Consider the following 22,095-nt stretch of genomic DNA (forward strand, 5'->3'; position numbering starts at 1 on the left):
GAACGAAGCTTTATCGAGCGCTGGGGAAGCCGCTCATGCAGTACAGTGAGCCGTTTTGGTCCCACTATGAACGGATGTGCTATCATCAGACAAGGGCAGTGCAGCATCAATCGCAGAGGAAGGGAAAACATATCTTTGAAGGATTAAAATACTGGAAGAACTTAAAAGGTCAACCTTATTGGCAATATTTCCAAGAGCAGAAGATTATCTTATAAAACCTCAGCAACATCTTGTTGTTTTTATATTAAATTCCACTTTGAAATGAATCAAAACATTGCAATTTCCTTCTTTATGACAAGCTCAATCTGTAAATCAACCTTCACGGAGTCTAGCAAGTCGTCTCTTCAGGCCCTCTGCTCCTCTCATGTTTGAATTGTCTTAGATAACATTCTGCACGTTTGTTCCTTTTGCCAAAATGCATTTTCATTCCTTTCTGAAAACTGTATCCCATCTGCTATTTTTTTCGACCATTCTGCCAATTTGTATAAGTCCTTAGACCATGAAGCCATTAGACAAAGGAGTAGAATTAATCCATTCAAACCAATGATCCCGTCTATCATTTTGTAATGGCTGATCCCGGATCGATTCAACCCCATACACCTGCCCTCTCACCATATACCCTGATGCTCAAATTTCCTTCCTCAATCGTATTGCTTCCTCGGCACTACCGACCCATCCAACTATCTTCAGAACATCTCTGAACGTTGCAAGAAAGCTATCAATTCCATTACCTCAATCATTGACAAGCAATATGGGAGGTAGCATTCTAAATACAGGCCCCTGAGGAAGATTGCCAGTTACTGGCAGCCAACCAGAAAATGCCTCCTTTATTCCACTTGCTGACTCCTGCTATTCTACTATCCCTCCAACCACGTCAGTATCTTTTCTGTAATGCCATGTGATTTTATCTTGTTATGAAGCATCATGAGTAGCACCATATCAACTGCCTTTCGAAAATCCAAGTAAAGGACATCCACTGCCTTTCCTTTTCTCCATACTACTTGTTACGTCCTTAAGGAACTGTTACAGATTTGTCAGGCACGATGTCCGTTGACAGAGGTCATGCTGTTTTTGACAGCTTTATCATTCTTCTCCAATTACCAGAAACATAATTGTTATTACTGGACACCAAAATGTTCAAAGCTACTGAGATTAGTCTATCAGTCTTAAAATGTTTTTCTTTATTTGTCTTCCTCCCTTCTTAAAGTGTGCAGTGACATTTGAAATTTTACTGTCCTCCGAACCCATATCAGAATCGAGTGATTCTTGAAAGATCATAACAAATGCATCTGCTATCTCTTCGGCAACATCTTTAAGAGCTTCTTGTTGTACAATGTATGCCTTTTCGTTTCCCTGGCACTTTTTCGTTTGTAATAGCAAAGGCTCTCACTCGTTCTCCCTGGCACGCATGGTCCTTAGCCACAGTGGTAATGTCTTCCACAGTAAGGTCTAATGCAAAGTTCTCATTCGGCTCATATGCCATTTCTTTGCCCCCTATTACTACTTCACCAGCAATACTTCCAGTGGTCTATTTTCAGCTCTCACCTCCCTTTTACTCTTTACGTAACTGAAAAACAGACTTTTAGCATCCTACTTCATGTCATTGGCTAGTTTGCCCACATATTTAATTTTTTCGATTATTTTGAGTTTCCTGGCTCACTTTTTTGGATTTAAAAAAAACACAATAACTTATTAAACATGATGCGACCCTTCCTGCAGTCAACACCTCGGTCCGAGAACCAAGTGCGTCTGCTATAAAAGTCGACTGTGCAATATTGCTAGTTTCTGAAGTAAAATCTTCCCGCAGAATGCTGCTAACAAACTTTGTTTTTCGTATTTATTTGATTGTGCAATTTGAGCCTGAGAAGGGAGAGTCATACTATTTTAACACACAAAGTCCAAATTGTCTAAGTCAGTGTTAACAGTAATAAATACAAGGTGTTGCTCTTTCTAGCCGACGCACAGATTTCTACTTCTCCCTTCTGCAAAACTCCTTCCACAGATCGCATTGTTTCGCTGCCCTGCTTTGGATCTTTTAATCCCTAATTCCCAACGATACATCAGTCAGGTACACTACCACGCCTCACTTCTCCTCATGTCTTACCCACTCTAAACTCCGCTCTCTCTGCGCCTATCCCAAACTTACCAAAAAAACCCCAGACAAAGATTGTGCTGTTGTAATGTTTCGGACTGAATTTGTGGAGTCCAACACCTCCTTATCCCTACCACATAAAGAAAGCCCAGCTCCGCAGCGTCGCAAAACTGTTTAAGACACTGTTAGTGACCTCATCAGTTCTGCAGAACTCCCATCCACTGTCACCAAACTCACAGATCCTTCGCCCAGATCTGTTTATTTTGCCCCAATACCCAAGATCCATAATCGCGACTGTTCCGGGTAGGCCCATTTGCTGCCTGTTCCTGACCCACTGTACTCCAATGCTTGTACCTCAAACTGATTCTGTCTTCCCAGATTCAGTCTCTTCCCAGCTACATTGGTGAAGCTTATCATGCTCGTGATCTCCTCTCTAATGATCAATTTCCTGACCACGATTGCCTCATTTTCAGCGTGAATAACCACTCTCAATACGCCTCTACCCTGATCCGCCACCACTTTCCTCTGTCTGGCAGAATTCAGCCTCACCCTCAATATTTTTCTTTCGGCTCCTTCTACTTTATCCAGGCACGAAGGCTGTCTATGGGCTTCGTCCCTGTGCCAAACTTTCCCCAGAAATGTTCCCCATCTTGTCCTCCAGAACACTGATGACAGCATTGATGCTTTTCATGCACCTGCTCTGAGGCCGTGAATTTCATCACATTTGCCACCAACGTCCACACTGACCTTAACCACAATTGGTCCATTTTAACAACTCCCTTCCCTTGCTCAGTCTCTCTGTCTTCATCACTGGAGATAAATTGTCGACCCTGTTCATTAGAAACATACCGGCTCCAACTGTTACCTGGTCCATATCTCTTCCCTTGCAGTTTCCTTTAAAAATACCATTCCCTTTTCTCCTTTCCTTCATCTCATCCGCATCTGCTCCAAGAATGGGGCCTCCATTCCAGATCAGAGCTGCCTTCTCTCTGCGGCCCTAAATACATATTGCACTCTTTTCCACAGTTGCTGCCTGATTTTCTGAGCTCTTCCTGCATTTTAATCCTTCAAAATTAATTAATTAAATATAATTCCCCTCCTTTACAAATGATACCGCACTCACCTTCTAGCACATCCCTTCTTAGTGAGACCAAAACGGGTCACAGTACGCCAAAAACAGCCTGCCCAGAGTTTTCTTATGTTTCATTCATTCTTGCTTTTATATTCTATTCCTCTTGAAATGAATGGTAATATCGCATTGGCATTTCGCAGCAGCGACTCAACCGGCCAATAAACGTTTAAGGAATTCTAAAATATTCCGTGCTTTTATTTAATCATACAGGAGAAGACACTGCATTCAATTCCCTACCTCTTTGCCCATTCTCCCAATCCATCTAAATCATTGTGGAGCCTGTCTGCATTTTCAAAACTATCTTCCCCTTTACCTATTTTCGCATCATCTGAAGGTTTTGCCCCAAAGCCATCTATTCCACTTCGCAGAATGCTAGAACATAGAATATAGAACGAGAACAACACAGCACATTACAGGCAATTCGGCCCACAATGCTGAGCCAACCCTTAAACCCTGCCTCCAATGTAACCCTCCACCTTAAATTCCTCCATATGTCTGTCTAGTAGTCTCTTAACATTCACTAGTGTATCTGACTCCACCACTGACTCAGGCTGTGCATTCCACGCAAGAACCACTCTCTGAGTGAAACATCTTCCTCTAATATCCCCCTTGAACTTTCCTCCCCTTACCTTAAAACCATGTCCTCTTGTATTTTGCAGTGGTACCCTGGGGAAGAGGCGCTGGCTGTCCACTCTATCTATTCCTCTTAATATCGTGTATACCTCTATCATGTCTCCTCTCATCCTCCTTCTCTCAAGAGATTAAAGCCCTAGCTCCCTTAATCTCTGATCATAATGCATACTCTAAACCAGGCAGCATCCTGGTAAATCTCCTCTGTACTCTTTCCAAAGCTTCCACATCCTTCCTACAGTGAGGCGATCAGAAATGGACACAGTACAGCAAGTGTGGCGTAACCAGAATTTTATAGAGTGCATCATTCCCCAGCGACTCTTAAACTCTATCCCTCGATTTATGAAAGCTAACACTTCATAAGCTTTTGTAACGACACTATCTACCTGTGAGGCAACTTTCAGGTATCTGAGGACTTGTACCCCCGTATCCCTCTGCTCATCCACACTCCCAAGTACCCTGCCATTTACTTTGTACTCTGTCTTGGAGTTTGTCCTTCCAAAGTGTACCACCTCATACTTCACTGGTCTGAACTCCATATGCCACTTTGCAGCCCAATTCTGCATCCTATCAATGTCTCTCTGTAATCTTCGACAATTCTCAATGCGATCTACAACACCAGCAACCTTTGTGTCGTCTGCAAACTTGCCAACCCACCCTTCTACACCCACTTCCAGGTCATTAATAAAAATCCCAGAACCGATCCTTGTGGGTCACCACTAGTCACAACCCTCCAATCTGAATGTACCCCCTCCACCACGACCCTCTGCTTTCTGCAGGCAAGCCAATTCTGAATCCATCTGGCCAAACTTCCCTGGATCCCATGCCTTCAGACTTTCTGAATAAGCCTACCGTGTGGTACCTTGTCAAATGCTTTACTAAAATCCCTGTAGATCAGATCCACTGCACTTCGCTTATCTTTATGCCTGGTCACCTCCTCAAAGAACTCTATCAGGCTTCTTAGGCACGATCTGCCCTTCACAAAACCATGTGGACTGTCCCTGATCAGTCCATGATTCTCTAAATGCCCATAAATTCTATTCTAAATTTTCTTTCCAACAGCTTTCCCACCACAGGCGTAAGGCTCAATGGTCTATAATTACCCGGACTATGCCTACCACCTTTTTCTGAACAAGGGGACAACATTCGCCTCCCTCCAATCCTCCGGTACCATTCCCGTGGACAACGAGGATATAAAGATTCTAGCCAGAGGCTCAGCATTCTCTTCCCTCGCCTCGTGGAGCAGCTTGCGGAATATTCCATCAGGCCTCGGGGACTGATCCGTCCTAATGTATTTTAACAACTCCAACCCCTCTTCTGCCATAATATCAATATGCTCCAGAACATCAACTTCACTCATATTGCCCTCACCGTCATCAAGTTCCCTCTTATTGGTGAGTACCGAAGAGAAGTATTAATTGAGGACCTCGCTCACTTCCACAGCCTCCAGGCACATCTTCCCACCTTTATCCCTAACCGGCCTTATCTTCACTCCTGTCAACCTTTTCTTCTTCACATAATTGAAGTATACCTTGTGGTTTTTCTTTACGAAACTTGCTAAGTCCTTCTGATGCCCCTTTCTTGCTCTCCTCAGCCCCTTCCTAACCTCCTTTCTTGCTACCCTATTTCCTGAATAAACCCATCTGATCCTTGCTTCCTAAACCTCACGTATGCTGCCTTCTTCCATCTGACCAGATTCTCCACCTCACTTGTCACCCATGGCTCCTTCACACTACCATTCTTTATCTTCCTCACCGGGACAAATTTATCCCTAACATCCTGCAAGAGATCCTTAAACATCAACCACATGTCCATAGTACATTTCCCTGCAAAAACATCTTCCCAATTCACACCCGCAATTTCTAGACTTATAGCCTCATAATTTGCCCTTCCCAAATTAAAAATCTTCCTGTCCTCTCTGATTCTATCCTTTTCCATGATAATGCTAAAGGCCAGGGAGCGGTGGTCACTGTCCCCCAGATGTTCACACACAGAGATTTGTGACTTGACCCGTTTCGTTACCTAATACTAGATCTACTATGGCATTACCCCTAGTAGGAATGTCAACATACTGTGACAGAAATCCGTCCAGGACGCACTTAACAATCTCTGCCCCATCTAAACCACTGGAACTAATCAGTTGCCAATCAATATTAGGGAAGTTACAGTCACACATGGTAGCAACCCTGTTATTTTTACACCTTTCCAAAATCTGGCTCCCAATCTGCTCCTCGGTATCTCTGCTGCTATCAGGAGATCTATAGAATACTCCAAATAGCGGAACTGCTACTTTCCTGTTCCTGACCTCTACCCATATTGACTCAAAAGAGGATCCTGCTTCATTACCCACCATTTCTGTAACTGTAATGGCATCCCTGACCAGTAATGCCCACCCCTCCTTTCCATTTCCCCTTCTCTATCTCTTTTAAAACATTGAAATCCAGGAATATTGAGAATCCATTCCTGCCCTGGTGCCAGCCAAGTCTCTGTAATGGCCACCTCATCATAATTCCATGTATGTATCCAAGCTCTCTGTTGATCACCTTTGTTCCTGTTGCTTCTTGCAATGAAGTACATGCACTTTAGCCCTTCTACCTTATTACCTTTACACCCTTTATTCTGTTTCTCTTTCCTCAAAGCCTCTTCGTAAGCTAGATCTGGCTTTACTCCAAGCACTATATTTGCAGCTCTCGCATGACATTTATCCTCCTCCACCTCACTATCTGCTCTAACACTCTGTTTCACTTCTCCCTGCAAATCTATTTTAAACACCACGGAGCAGCAGTAGCAAAACTTCCCGCAAGATTGTAGTCCCCTTCCAGTTCAGTTCAGGGTAGTTAAGAAAGCTTATGGAGTATTAGGTTTCATAAGTCGAGGGATAGAGTTTAAGAGTCGCGATGTAATGATGCAGCTATATAAAACTCTGGTTAGGCCACACTTGGAGTACTGTGTCCAGTTCTGGTCGCCTCACTATAGGAAGGATGTAGATGCATTGGAAAGGGTACAGAGGAGATTTACTAGGATGGTGCCTGGTTTAGAGAGTATGCATTATGATCAGAGATTAGGGGAGACTGGGCTTTACTCTCTGGAGAGATGGAGGATGAGAGGAGACATGATAGAGATATACAAGATATTAAGAGGAATAGATATAGTGGACAACCAGCGCCTCTTCCCCAGGGTACCACTGCTCTGTACAAGAGAACATGGCTTTAAGGTAAAGGGAGGGAAGTTCAAAGAGGATATGAGAGGATAGCTTTTTACTCAGAGAGTGGTTGGTGCGTGGAATGCACTGCCTGAGTCAGTGTTGGAGGCGGATTCAGTAGTGAAATTTAGGAGACTACTAGACAAGTATATGGAGGAATTTAAGGTGGGGCGTTATATGGGAGGCAGGGTTTAAGGGTCGGCACAACATTGTAGGCCGAATTTCCTGTACTGTGTTGTATTGTTCTATGTTTTATGAACTATTGGAACTAATCAGGTGCCAGTCAATATTAGGGAAGTTAAAGTCACCCGTGATAACAACCCTGTTATTTTTGCACCTTCCCAAAATCCCAATCTGCTCGTCCGTATCTTTGCTGCTCCCAGGGGGTCCATTGGATACTCCCAGTAGAGTAACTGCTCCCTTCCTGTTCCTGACTTCTACTGATACTGACAGAGAAGATGATCCTGCTACATTACCCACCCTCTCTGTAGCTGTAATAGTATCCCTGACCTGTAATGCCACCCTTCATCCCTCCCTCCCCCCCATCCCTTTTAAAGCACTGAAATCCAGGAATATTGATAATCCCTTCCTGCCCTGGTGCCAGCCAAATCTCTGTAATGGCCACTACATCATAATTCCATGTATGTATCCAAGCTCTCAGTTCATCACCTTTGTTCCTGATGCTTCTTGCATTGAAGTAAGCCACTTTCCCCTCTTCTACCTTACTACATTTACACGTTTTATTCTGCTTCTCTTTCTTCAAAGCCTCTTTATATGTCAGAGCTGGCTTTACTCCATGCACTATACTTGCAGATCTCGCATGACCTTTATCCTGCTCCACCTCACTATCTGCTCTAATATTCTGGTTCCCCTCCCCCTGCATATCTAGATTAAACCCCCCGGGGATTCACTAGCAATCCTTCCCACAAGGATGTTAGTCCCCCTCCAGTTCAGCTGCAACCCGTCCATCGGAACAGGTCTCACATTCCCTGGAACAAAGCCCAATTGTCCAGAAACATGAAGCCCTCCCTCCTGCACCAACTCCTTAGCCACGTATTTAGCTGCATTATCTTCCTATTTCTGGCCTTACTAGCATGTAGCAGGTCCTGCCCTTCAACTGTGAACCTAACTCCCTAAATCTTCTTTGTAGGACCTCCTCCTTCTTCCTATCCACGTCATTGGTCCCTACATAGACCACGACATCCGGCTGCTCACCCTCCCTCTTGACAATACTGAGAACTCGATTCGAAATATCGTGGGCCCTGGCACCTGGGAGGCAACAGACCATCCGGGATTCTCGATCTCTTCCACAGAACCTCTCATCTGTCCCCCTAACTATCGAATCCCCAATCACGACTGCTCTCCTCTTTTCCCTCCTTCCTTTCTGAGCCGAGGGTCTTGTCTCGGTGCCAGAGATGCAACCACTGCAACTTGTCCCTGGTAGGTCGTCCCGACCAACAGTATCCAAAACGTTCTTACGTATAACGTAAGCAATCCCAACGCAGACCACTGTGGAATACCACTAGTCACCGACAGCCTACCGGAAAAGGCTCTCTTTATTCTCACTCTTTCCTACCTGCTAAACAGTCATTGCTTTTTCAATGCTAGCATCTATCATGTAATACCGTGGATCTTGACGTTTTTAGCAGCCTCATGTCTGATGCCTTATCAGAGGTCTTCTAAGAATCCAAGAACAGAACAGCTACCGATTCCACATTATCTATTCTGCTTGATAACCTCTGAAGGAATTCCAAAAGCTTTGTCAAGCAAAACCTTCCCCCGAGGAAAACTTGCTGACACATGTCAGAAAATATGTTAACTGTAATATTCGATTTAAGCATCTTCCTTGACACTGAAATCAGCCTAATTGTCCTGTCCTTTCTTCTGGCTCTCTCCCATCCTGACAGTTTGAGTGACGTTTGCAATTTTCCATTTTCCCGGATCCATGCCAGATTCAATTGACACTTGAAAGATCACTATCGTTGCTTCCACAATCACGTGCTCCACATATTAGGACCCTGGGGAGTATAATATCTTGTCCAGGAGACTTTTAAAACTTCAGACTTCGATATCTAAAGAACCTTCTCTCTTCCAATGGCAACTTGACACGCATTGTCCTTGACACTCACCAATTTCTGACATATTTCTTTTTCGTTTATTCTGTATTTTTGATATTTTTGTATTCACCAGGTGCCCTGTAATGCCACAAGGGGCCCCTCTGTTTCTGGGATGAGGTCTCCCGATGTGAGCCAGGCTTTGGAAGCTTCATTGTAGACATCTAGTCTGCTCAGATGATGGACTAGTGTTCCACGGAGGGTCATTTGCCCCATTTGTTAACTTCTTCTCCTGTAGTGACTATGTCATAAGCTTTCTGAGTTGTTCTTTCCTTTAGGTATAATGGCGGGTACTTCTTTTCAGAATGTATATGTGCACATCAGGTATAAATTCCGTTTTTTTTTTGATGAAACTATATTATTAGAAGTGTTATCTGACTGTTTAGTATTTAACACCCTGGAAGAGGTTCCACTGCTAATGTAATGGTCTTTCTGTAGCAGCTGAATTTGGATTATGGTTCGCGATAACGGGTGTTTTCGAAAGTGAACTGGATCTTTTGTTACGGTAATCATGATTAGATGGAGCAAGGGCTTCACAGTTGACAGAGGATTGGTCAATATGTCACTTGGAAGAGTTAAGTTTAATTATAATTGGCACTTTTGTTTTTTTTAATCCTTATTTTCTTTTCTAAACCTTTAGTTAAGATTCCTGAATATAATTCCTTCTATCTTATGCCGCGTGCTGTCTATTATTTCTTGGCACTGACTTTGTAACGGGGCAGCAAACTACACAGCATCCACACAAAACGGTGTATCGGGTGGGAGAGCTCTCTCAGTATCACGGGTTAGGCCAGACCGGAGTGTATATTAAACTAGACTTACACAGCCAGGGAAACTAGCGGGGTTTCATGTTATTGTTTAATGTCTGTTATTATTCTTCCCCTTCTGTCCTCGGTAATGTTAATCTAAGTGTGCTGGAGTGTACATTTTTCTTTCTAAAATTTCCTCCTTTGAGGTCTTATTTTTCTTTGTAATTTTTCCAGATTGATATCGAGCCGAAATTTGTTGCCAAGCGAAGACGTTATTTCGAATATACCGGAAGTGTTTATTGCAATTGTTTTATGTTTACTATTGAGCTTTGTTTGCCAGATTTTCTTAAGCCTGAAGTAAATTCTGTGGAAATGTTTGACTCTGTAGCAGTCGGATTTTTTTGCTTTGACACCTAGATACCTATATATTTCATTGTGATCTATCTGTTGTATGGTATCATACTAATCGGTTTTAAATTCGACTAACTCTGTTACTTCTTTCTCGCTGTTTAATGTTCTGTACTTACCTTGTCCAGAGTAACATAGAAACATAGAAAACTTACAGCACAATACAGGCCCTGCGGTCAACAAAGTTATGCTGAATATGTCCCTACCTGAGAAATTACTAGGCTTACCTATAGCCCTCTATTTTCCTAAGATCCATGAACCTACCCAAATATCTTAATAGACCCTACCGTATCCGTATCCAACACCATTGCCGGCAGCGCATTGCACGCACTCACGCATATGTTCCTAATTTTCGAAAAGGGATCTGCTATTGTATTAATTTCTTCAGCTTTATTGGTGATGTAGCATTTAATTTCAAATCGTCCAGGAAGGTGTGTTAAGGTAAAATCGCTTGGTTGTTTCTGATCTGAAACCCTATGCTTATCTGATTCAGTCAATTACAGAGCGTGTTCGCAGACAGTCCAAACCCTAATCAGCATTGAGTGTCGCCCGGAAAAATGCTTTGGTTTAATTTGAAACGCATGGAGAACCTGCGCCACCGTCTCTTGTGCGGTCGAACGTGCCGGGGTCATTTTTCACCGTGAGTCTACATGAGCGCACAGTTTCGCAGTCGGCATTGCTGCACGGAGGGTTTTTATCTGAGGTCGTTTCCTCAACTCCTGCCACTGGATCCGACCTGTGGGTGGACAGTTTCTACCCTGGACTCTACTCCAACAACAGACACTGAGCGTCATTACCTGGACAACAGAACAGGTGCAGCGGAAAAGCAATGACGACCAACCTGGGACTCTAACGATGTTGATGCCTTCTCTCATTTGCTTAAGTGATTCAGGTTAATTTGGAAGCTTTGTGAAAAACTGTGAGGGGTCTCACATACTGTCCTCACAGTAGGCAAAGTAGGTGGCGGGTTCAGCTGCTGTCTGGATCCGCTCATGTTTGTGATATTGATGTGGTGTCCTAGTTAATTAATGAGCTTCGGTTTGCACAATGTAGCTCCATTCGATGATGCAATACTTGCGGTTGGAATACTTAAAATCACAAGTTGTTTTTTATTCTCCTGCATTGGCTGTTCTGGATAGCAACAGCACGTCACATTCCTCCATATATAGAGGCTCTGGACAAGCGCACTCCCAATACGGCAAGTCGACACTGAGGTAAGCCGTAGCACTTAGCGTCTGGCAGTAGACAAGTGATTATGCTGTACGTATCGTGTTTTCTCTCTCTCTCTCTCACCCCCTCTCTCTCTCCATCCCTCTCTCTCTCTATGTCTCTCTGTCCTCTCTTTCTCTCTCTTACTCACACCGTCTCCTACCTCTCTATCTCTGTTCCGGCTCCTTTCTCTCCTACTTCCTCCAGCATCCGTCTTACAATTTCATCTCTCTTTCTTTCTGTCTCTCTCCACCATTCGTCCCTCCGTCTCTGTCCCGCACCCAGCCCTCCATTTCTACTGGAATATATGTATCCACCTCGATCTTTACCCTCCAATATCGTCTTCATCCCATCCAAAGAGACTCTGTATCAGACAAATCAGCGTGCCGGAGATGTTAGTGAGGTTAAACCTGGGGCTCGGTTAATAATTACACCAGGAACACTGGGTCTACATGCATCTCTGTCATGTGCGCAGTCTATGAGAAGAGAGAAATCATGGTCAGTGGTGCTCAGGTCACAGCGACGTCAGCCCATGAACGGAGGGGTGTCACAGGTTCTATTACCAAGGTTTCTGACCACACTCACCAGAGTGACGGTATGAGCGAAGGGCAGGGCGTGGGATAATGAAAGGGGATATGGAGCGGCTGACTGAGTGTGTGGGAAGGTGGCAATAAAAATCCTGTGGATTATTATAAGGGTATCTACTTTCGTACAGAAGACAGAGTCATTATTAAATGAAAAGAGGTATGTTGGTGGTGATGCCCAGTTTGAGGAACTGTAGCACCATAGGCAGAGATGAAAGATACTTAAAATCACAATTTGTTTTTCTTCTCCTGCATTGGCTGTTCCGGATAGCAGCAGCCTGTGTCATTTCTCCGAATCTAGAGACTCTGGACAAACGCACACCCAGTACAGCAAGTCAGCTCTGAGGTAAGCCATAGCACTTAGAGTCTCTGCAGTGGAACTACAGTCACTGGATGATAAAGACTAGGGATTATGATGTACGTATTGTCCTCTCTCTCTCTCAATTTCATATCTCTCCCCTCCCTCTCTATCCCACTCCATCTAACTCACACCGTCTCCTACCTCTCTATCTCTGTTAATATTCAGTTTTTTTCCCACTTCCTCCAGTATCCGTCTTACAATTTCATCTCTCTCTCTATCTCTCTCTCACTGTCTATCTCGCCGCCATTCGTCCCTCCGTCTCTGTCCCCATTATGCAATAACCGGCCCCCAGCCGCCCGTTTCTACTAGAATATATGTATCCACCTCGATCTTTACCCTCCCATATCATCTTCATCCCATCCAAAGAGACTCTGTATCAGACAAATCAGCGTGTCGGAGACGTTGGTGAGATTATAGACAATAGACAGTAGACAATAGGTGCAGAAGTAGACCATTTGGCCCTTCGAGCCTGCACCGCAATTTTGAGATCATGGCTGATCAATTACTATCAATACCCGGTTCCTGCCTTGTCCCCATATCCCTTAATTCCCCTTTCCATAAGATACCTATCTAGCTCCTTCTTGAAAGCATCCAGAGAATTGGCCTCTACTACCTTCCGAGGCAGTGCATTCCAGAACCCCACAACTCTCTGGGAGAAGAAGTTTTTCCTTAACTCTGTCCTAAATGACCTACCCCTTATTCTCAAACCATGCCCTCTGGTACTGGACTCTCCCAGTATCTGGAACATATTTCCTGCCTCTATCTTGTCCAATCCCTTAATAATCTTATATGTTTCAATCAGATCCCCTCTCAATCTCCTTAATTCCAGTGTGTACAAGCCCAGTCTCTCTAACTCTCTGCGTCAGACAGTCCAGACATCACAGGAATTAACCTCGTGAATCTACGCTGCACTTCCTCTACAGCCAGGATGTCCTTCCTTAACCCTGGAGACCAAAACTGTACACAATACTCCAGGTGTGGTCTCACCAGGGCTCTGTCCAAATGCAAGAGGATTTCTTTGCTCTTGTACTCAATTCCCTTTGTAATAAAGGCCAACATTCCATTAGCCTTCTGCACTGCCTGCTGCACTTGCTCATTCACCTTCAGTGACTGATGAACAAGGACTCCGAGATCTCTTTGTATTACTCCCTTACCCAACTCTATACCGTTCAGATAATAATCTACCTTCCTGTTCTTACTCCCAAAGTGGATAACCTCACACTTATTCGCATTAAACGCCATCTGCCAAGTATCTGCCCACTCACCCAGCCTATCCAAGTCACCCTGAATTCTCCTAACATCCTCATCACATGCCACACTGCCACCCAGCTTATATCATCAGCAAATTTGCTGATGTTATTTTCTATGCCTTCATCCAAATCGTTAACGTAAATGGTAAACAGCTGTGGTCCCAATACCGAGCCCTGTGGCACCCCACTAGTCAACACCGGCCATTCCGAGAAACACCCATTCACCGCTACCCTTTGCTTTCTGTCTACCAACCAGTTTTCTATCCATGTCAATGCCTTCCCCCCGATGCCCTGAGCTTTGATTTTACCCACCAATCTTCTATGTGGGACCTTATCAAATGCCTTCTGGAAATCGAGGTACACTACATCCACTGGATCTCCCCCGTCTAACTTCCTGGTTACATCCTCGAAAAACTCCAACAGATTAGTCAAACATGATTTACCCTTGGTAAATCCATGCTGTATCGACCCAATCCTATCACTGCTATCTAGATATGCCACTATTTCATCCTTAATATTGGACTCTAGCATCTTTCTCACCACCGATGTCAGGCTGACAGGTCGATAGTTCCCTGTTTCCTCCCTCCCTCCTTTCTTAAAAAGTGGGATAACATTAGCCATTCTCCAATCCTCAGGAACTGATCCTGAATCTAAGGAACATTGGAAATTGATTACCAATGCATCCGCAATTTCCAGGGCCACCTCCTTTAGTACCCTAGGGTGCAGACCATCTGGACCTGGGGATTTGTCAGCCTTCAGTCCCATCAGTCTTCTCATCACCGTTTCCTACCTAATGTCAATCTGTTTCATTTCCTCTGCTACCCTATGTCATTGGCCCATTCTTACATCTGGGAGATTGCTTGTGTCTTCCTTAGAGAAAACAGATCTAAAGTACTCATTAAATTCTTCTGCCATTTCTCTGTTTCCCATAACAATTTCACCCAATTCATTCTTCAAGGGCCCAACATTGTTCTTAACTATCTTCTTTCTCTTTACATACCTAAAAAAGCTTTTGCTATCTTCCTTTATATTCCTGGCTAGCTTGCGTTCGTACCTCATTTTTTCTCCCCGTATTGTCTTTTTAGTTAAGATCTGTTGTTCCTTAAAAATTTCCCAATCATCTGTCCTCCCACTCACCTTAGCTCTGTCATATTTCCTTTTCTTTTAATGCTATGCAATCTCTGACTTCCTTTGTCAAGCACTGTGGCCCATTTTCCCCCTTTGAATCCTTCCTTCTCTGGGGGATGAACTGATTTTGCACCTTGTGCATTATTCCCAAGAATACCTGCCATTGCTGTTCCACTGTCTTTTCTGCTAGGCTATCCTTCCAGTCAACTTCGGCCAGCTCCTCCCTCATGGCTCCATAGTTTCCCCTGTTCATCTGCAACACTGACATCTCTGAGCTGCCCTTATCCCTCTCAAATTGCAGATAAAAGCTTATCATATTGTGATCACTACCTCCTAATGGCTCCTTTACTGCGAGATCGCTTATCAAATCCTGTTCATTACATAACACTAGTTCCAGAATAGTCTTGTCCCTGGTCGGCTCTGGTACAAGCTGTTCCAAGAATGCATCCTGTAGGCACTCTACAAACTCCCTATCCTGTGGTCCAGCACCAACCTGATTCTCCCAGTTCACCTGCATGTTGAAATCCCCCATAACTACCGCGACATTACCTTTGCCACATGCTAATGTTAACTCCCTATTCAACTTGCACCCAATATTCATGCTACTGTTTGGTGGCCTGTAGACAAGACCCATTTGGGTCCTTTTGCCCTTACTGTTCCTCAGTTCTATCCACACAGACTCTACTTCTCCTGACCCTATGTCCCCCTTGCAAAGGACTGAATCTCATTCCTCACCAACAGGGCCACCCCACCCCCTCTGCCCACATTTCTGTCCCTACGATAGCACGTATACCCTTGTATATTCATTTCCTAGGTCTGATCTCCCTGCAGCCACGTCTCCGTTATCCCAACAACATCATAGTTACCCATTCGTACCTGAGCTTCAAGTTCATCCGCCTTATTTCTGACACTTCGTGCATTCAGATATAGAATTTTTAGCCCATTTCTCCTCTCTCTGTTTGAATCGCTGCCTATTGTGCTTAACCCAGCTCCCCGAACTCCCATCAAGCTATACGCCCCTAGAATTTTGTTATCCTTCCTAAATTTACTTATTCGTTCAACACATTTAACTCCATGTTCCGTCAGACCATCCCTCTGTACATGAGTCCTCCTTATCACTTGTTCCGCCCCACCTTCCTCTACTACACACTTAATATTCCGGAACCGTGTAGTCCCCACCTGTCCTTTATTCTTCCTCTCGCTATCCTGTCTCACATTCTGGATCCCCGCCCCCTGCAAACTTAGTTTAAAACCCCCAAGAAGCTCTAGCAAACTTCCCTGCAAGAATGTTAGTACCGCTCCAGTTCAGGTGTAAACCGTCCCTTCGGAACAGATCCCACCTTCCCTGGAACAAAGCCCAATTATCTACAAACCTGAAGCCCTCCCTCCTGCACCATCCTCTCAGCCACGTATTAGTCTTTATAATCCTTCTGTTCCTTGCCTCACTCGCACGTGGCACAGGTAGCAATCCTGAGATTGTTACCCTGGAGGTCCTGCTCTTCAGCTTCGCACCCAACTCCCTGAACTCCCTACACAGGACCCCCTCACTCATCCTACCCACGTCATTGGTCCCTACATGGACCACAGCATCTGGATTCTTGCCCTCCCTCTCGAGAATAACCTGCAACCGATCTGAGATGTCCCGGACCCCGGCACCAGGGAAGCAACATACCATCCGAGACTCCCGATCTTCCCCACAAAATCTCCTATCCGCCCCCCTGACGATAGAATCCCCTATCAATACCACTCTCTTCTCTTCCCTCCTCCCCTTTCTAGTCGCGGGTCCAACCTCAGTGCCAGAGACAGGACCACTGCAGCTTGTTCCTGGTAGGTCATCCCCACTAACAGTATCCAAAACGGTATACTTATTTTTGATGGGAACGGCCACAGGGGTGCTCTTCTCTCTCTGTCTGCTCCCCCTGCCTCTCTTGACTGTAACCCATTTGCCTACCTCCTGTCTTTTCGGTGTGACTGCCTCCTGATAACTCTTATCTATCTCTGCCTCTGCCTCCCGAATGATCCGTAGTTCATCCAGCTCCTGCTCCAATTCCCTAACTCGGTCTGATAGGAGCTGCAGCTGGATGCACCTATTGCAGGTGTGGTCATCAGGGACAACTGTGTTGACCCTGACCTCCCACATACTGCATACGGAGCACACCACTGCTCGAACCGTCTCCCCCATTACCTGATCCTAGATTAGTCAGAATCCCAGATTATACCTGGGACTCGGTTAATAACCACACAAAGAACAGTGGGTCTACATGCATCTCTATCATGTGCGCAGTCTATGAGAAGAGGAAAATCACGGTCAGTGGTGCTCAGGTCACAGCGACGTCAGCCCATGAACTGAGGGGTGTCACAGGTCCTATTACCAAGGTTTCTGACCACACTCACCAGAGTGACGGTATGAGCGAAGGGCAGGGCGTGGGATAATGAAAGGGGATACGGAGCGTCTGAGTGAGTGTGTGGGAAGGTGGCAATGGAAAACCCTGTGGATAGCTATAAGGGCATCGTCTTTGGTGTAGAAGACATAGTCATTATTAAATGAAAAGAGATCTGTTGCTGGTGATGCCCAGTTAGTGGAGCTGTTGTACCATACCCAGAGAATAAAGATCACCATAGGGGAACAGTCGCTAACCCAGTTATACCTTGTACTTCTCCCCGGGCACGTCGACGCGTCTAATTTCGCGCATTGTATTTTGCTGATGTACCCGTCGTATTTTTGACAGCTTTGGTGAAAATTCCCGAGGGATGGAAACTGGTTTCTCCTCTATTGATAACCAGAATGAGAATCACAAAACATGCTTGAGGATCTCAGCAGGCCAAACAGCATCAGTGAAAAAAAGAAGTGCGGTCCGAGATTCGGGCCGAAAACACTTCGGCAGGACTGGAGATAAAACAACAGCTGAGGAGTAGATTTAAAAGGCGCCGGGTGGGGAGAGCGAAACACTAGGTGTTAGGTGAAACCTGGAGGGGAGGGAGTGGAGATAAAGAAATTAGCTTGGAATGTGAAAGAGACAGGACCATTTAAAACAGACAAAAAAAATTGTAGGAGCACCAGGGGGAGGTGATGGGCGGTCAAGGAGATATGGTGAGAGAGGGAAAAGGAGATGGGACATAGAAAGTGGGGGGGGGAGTAGGGACGGCCGTTTGGAGGGCATTACTGGAAATTTGAAAAATCGATGTTCAGTTTTTCAGATTGGAGGCCACCCGTACAGAATATAAAGTGCTGTTCCTTCATCCTAAGTGTGCCCTCATCACGACAGCGGAGCGGGCCATGAATGGACATACAGCAATGGGAATGGGAAGCGGAATTAAAATGGATGACCACTGGAATGAAAAGCCTCAACCTGAGATCATATGCAGCGGTGACGTAGGAATTGAGAGAAGGGGATGGAGTGTTTACATGTAGCAGGGTTGAACGAGGAATAGTTCCTCTAGCCCCCCCCCTTTCCATACGGATCGCCCCTACGTGACTCCCTTGTCCATTTGTCCCTCCCCACTGAATTTCCCTCCCGGCTCTTATCTTTGTAAGCGGAACAAGTACTACACCTGCCCCGACACCTCCCTCACTAACATTCAGAGCTGTAAACAGTCTTTTCATATGAGGCCACACTTCACTTGTGAGTCTGTTGGGATCTTTTATTGTGTTCTGTGCTCCCGGTGTGGCCTCGTGTACATCAACGAGGCTCGATGTAGATTGAGAGACGGCTTTGAAAAAGACCTGCGCTCAGTCCGCCAGAACAAGCGGGATCTCCCAGTGGCCAGCGATTTTAATTCCAGTTCCAATTCCTGTACCGATACGTCCATCAATCACTGTCGTGATGAGGGCACGCTTAATTCCTTTTCACCATTTCCCATCCCCTTCCCCCGCCCCTCACCTTATCTGCTTCCCGCCAATCGCCTCTCTCTGTAGTCCTCCCCCCACCCCCCACACCCCATTTTTTTTCTTTCTTCCATGGACATCTGTCTCAGAATGAAGACCATTGTCGCTCCCGGTGAGGCCTCCAGTATATTGACCAGACTCGACGTAGATTGGGAGACAACGTCGCCAAGCATTTACGTTCCGTCCACCAGAACAAACGGGATCGCCCACTGGCCACTGATTTTAATTCCAATTCACATTCCCATTCCGATATGTCCATCCATGGCCTCCTCCGCTGTCGTGATGAGGCAACGTTTAGGTTGGGGGAACAACACCTTATATTCCGTTTGAGTAGGTGCAACCTGACGGCACCAAAACCGATGTCCCCACGCCCCCTCCCCTTGTCACCATTTCCCATCCCCCTTTCCCCCTCTCACCTAATATCCTTGCCCGCCTGTCACCTCCCTCTAGTGCTCCTCCCCAAATTTTTTTTCTTTCTTCTATGGCAATCTGTCTCTTGCACCAAACATTTTATCCCCCCATAGATGCTGCTGCTTTGTAGAGTTCCTCCAGCATTTTGTGTGTGTTGCACTGATTTCCGGCTTCTGCAGGTTTTGTCTTGTTTGAGAATTCGGGATCATATTTATTATCACTGACATTCACTGTGTGACGTGAAACGTGTTTTTGTAGCTGCAATACAGTGCAAAGACAGAAAATTCCCAATAAGTACATAAGTAAAGGGAGATTGATAGATTGATAGATAGACAGATAAACCGACCGACAGATGTGTAGATCAATAGATCGATAGATAAATGGATAGACAGATGGACACGCTCCAATGGGCAAAGTCTCAGCAGGATGGAGTCAGCGAGGATGTTCTCCCTGTCTCAGATGTTTTGGATCAGACACCTGCTCCATCATCAAGGGATGACATTGGCAATCAATATCAGAATGAAGTGTATCATCGATAACATATTTGGTGCAATTTCTTCTTCTGTTCCAACAGCACAGCGTGAGAGTGAAAAATTGTAAATTGCAATAAATAAATACTTATGGCAGACAGGAGCTGTCAGGAGAGGAAGGGGAGAGACATTAGATGAAGTACATTTCATTAGAACTGAGGAGGGAGAGAAACGTAAGTTGGTCTGGGCAGCAGAGAAGGTGGGAAGGCTCCTGAGAAATGAAACATCTCTGCTCGGCTGAGATTTGACTGAATTGGTTTATCTCATGACCGAGGTACAGTGCACAGCTTATTTTACACTCCACACCAAACTCTCTCCTTCTGTCCGACCAGCCCTACCCTCAACCCGCTCTTACATCTTCCTTACCATGTTCATCCAATTCCACTCAATCACTCTTCCTCTCCCGCCTATTCTCTCGCACTCCCTCCTTCCCCATCTCTCTGACAGAAACACTGTCTTTTCCTGGAGTGGAGAAGGCTACCTGAGGTGTTCTAACCTATGGAGGGCATGCATAGTTCACACGGCGGGAACGTTATCCCATGTAGCAGAGGCTTCAGTAGCACACAATATAGATCTAAGAGGTGGAGTGAGAGGCTCACCAGGATTGTGAAGTGACCGGAATAAACTAGGGCTGGCTCTCCTGCTGTCGAGGATGCTAACCAGAATCCGCTGCGGTGCAGTGGGAAGGATAGTGCTTGGGTAGAGATACACTGACACTCCATCCCCTGTACCGAGATGAGCCAGTTAAAATTGTGGGATTATAGCCAAAGTACGAATTATTTCGCAATACAATGATGTTGAGTACTAGAACTGGCTCGACAGGCCGATGGGCTGTTTGCTGTATAACCCTGTGAATGGCCTTATGGCCGTGGCAAATACTGGATAGTGACTGTTTCTGTTTCTCATAGGGTAACAATGCTGCCCGTGTTTCTGCTTGTCGCCTCGCTGGCCAGCGTGGAAGGCTTGAGCAAAGAGTAAGACGAGAGTCAAATTCCTTTCCTGCCGCAGTTTCACCATCTGCCGCTCTATCCCGATTCCTTGTATCCCTGCCAGTGCTGCCTCCATGTGTTGCACTCCCTCCGACCAGGCACTGCCTGCCTCGCCTCCCTCCTTCAATCAGTTTTCCGGGACCAGCCGCCCTCCCCTACCCGGTTTCCATTCATAAACTTCGTCTCTTCAATCCATATCGCTTAAATCCTGATTCTCCCTGCGACGGAAACCGAGGCAAGAACCACAACTGAGTAGTTGGATTAAACATTTGTACTGAGCCACATCAGTAACTGTAGACACTCTGCAACAGACAATATGAGAGCTACGAACCAAGCTCCTTTAACAAAATACATTCACGCTCCCCTATCCAGCACGGCGTCCTTCTACAAACCAGCGTCTCACCAGATAGCATCCCCCATGTTTAGCGCACGGCTCTCTTAATGTCGTACCTTGTTACACTGTCGGGTTTGATCTGAGAGCCCTTCTCTTCTGATGGCACACATCAAAGAATCCACTGTTTTGTGGAATGTGTGGGATGTTTGTTTGCATTGTCTATTGAGCTTCTGATTCTCTCATTGTGTTTTTGTTTCCAGTCGTTGCTTGGGATATGATGTCCTCTGCACCACTGCGGATTATCAGGTAATGTGATCGCTGACTGTTACTTTTCCTTTCCTCCTTCCCCCGGAAGTCCCGTCTCTCCTTCAGCTACATCCGTTTCCCAGAGAATCTCCCTGTCACAGATCATTGCTCACTGTTGACATCTGAGCCTCTAATTACCCTACACCGCCACGTGCAGATTCCCGTCCACGTCATTCTTCCTCAGGCCGTAGGGACGAATTGTCTCCGCTCCGCCGTCATTGGTTCTGAACCCTGGAGCTGCTGATCCCTCAGCACCCGGGGAGTCAGACGCAGCTGGAGAACTGCAGCCTGCTGACTACCCACCCTGGCCCCACTTCCCCCAGGGAGGGAAGGGTGAAGGGTAAATTAAGGGCTATAAGAAAGATGTGTCTTTGGGAGAGGGTACGAAGGAGCTTTACAGGGATGTTTACTGAATCAGTGGGTCCGTGCTCCAGTAGGAATTTGCGCACACTCGGAATGCTTTCTTTGCAGCAGCGGTAGCTGAGGAGATGTCAGTAAGGGTTTAAAAGTTTGATAAGTAACGCTGGCATGTATTGTACGTGATAGGCGTTAAAAAGAAATATGTAGGAGGCCGTCAAATGTGATTTTTTTTTGTCTGTACATGGAAGGACTTCAAAAACAACATGTTGAGAGTACAAAACTTCTATGTGCTTGTCAGAACAAGAGGGGAGGGTAACAAGTGCAGAAAAACTGTCACAGGGGGGACAGGAGGGTGGACCCAAGTGCAGGACGCAGGCACTGAAGTACTAGGGGCAGGACAGGAATAACTAAAGGATAGAA

General features: G+C 45.5%; 2 long non-coding RNA genes across 2 annotated transcripts in view; both read left to right on the forward strand.

Annotated features, from left to right (window-relative positions):
* LOC140722316 (uncharacterized) overlaps positions 1-10,951 on the forward strand; it is a 72,321-nt gene extending 61,370 nt beyond the window's left edge. Inside the window, exon 3 of the long non-coding RNA XR_012097580.1 lies at positions 10,821-10,951. This is a non-coding gene — a long non-coding RNA (uncharacterized lncRNA). The remainder of the gene's footprint in view (positions 1-10,820) is intronic.
* A 1,304-nt stretch (positions 10,952-12,255) lies between these two features.
* LOC140722315 (uncharacterized) lies at positions 12,256-21,460 on the forward strand. Its single transcript, XR_012097579.1, has 3 exons — positions 12,256-12,466; positions 20,595-20,660; positions 21,270-21,460. It is a non-coding gene; the product is annotated as an uncharacterized lncRNA (long non-coding RNA).
* Positions 21,461-22,095: the final 635 nt, after the last annotated feature.

This window comes from Hemitrygon akajei, unplaced genomic scaffold, assembly GCF_048418815.1.
Source record: "Hemitrygon akajei unplaced genomic scaffold, sHemAka1.3 Scf000074, whole genome shotgun sequence".
NCBI classification, from domain to species: Eukaryota; Metazoa; Chordata; class Chondrichthyes; order Myliobatiformes; family Dasyatidae; genus Hemitrygon; species Hemitrygon akajei.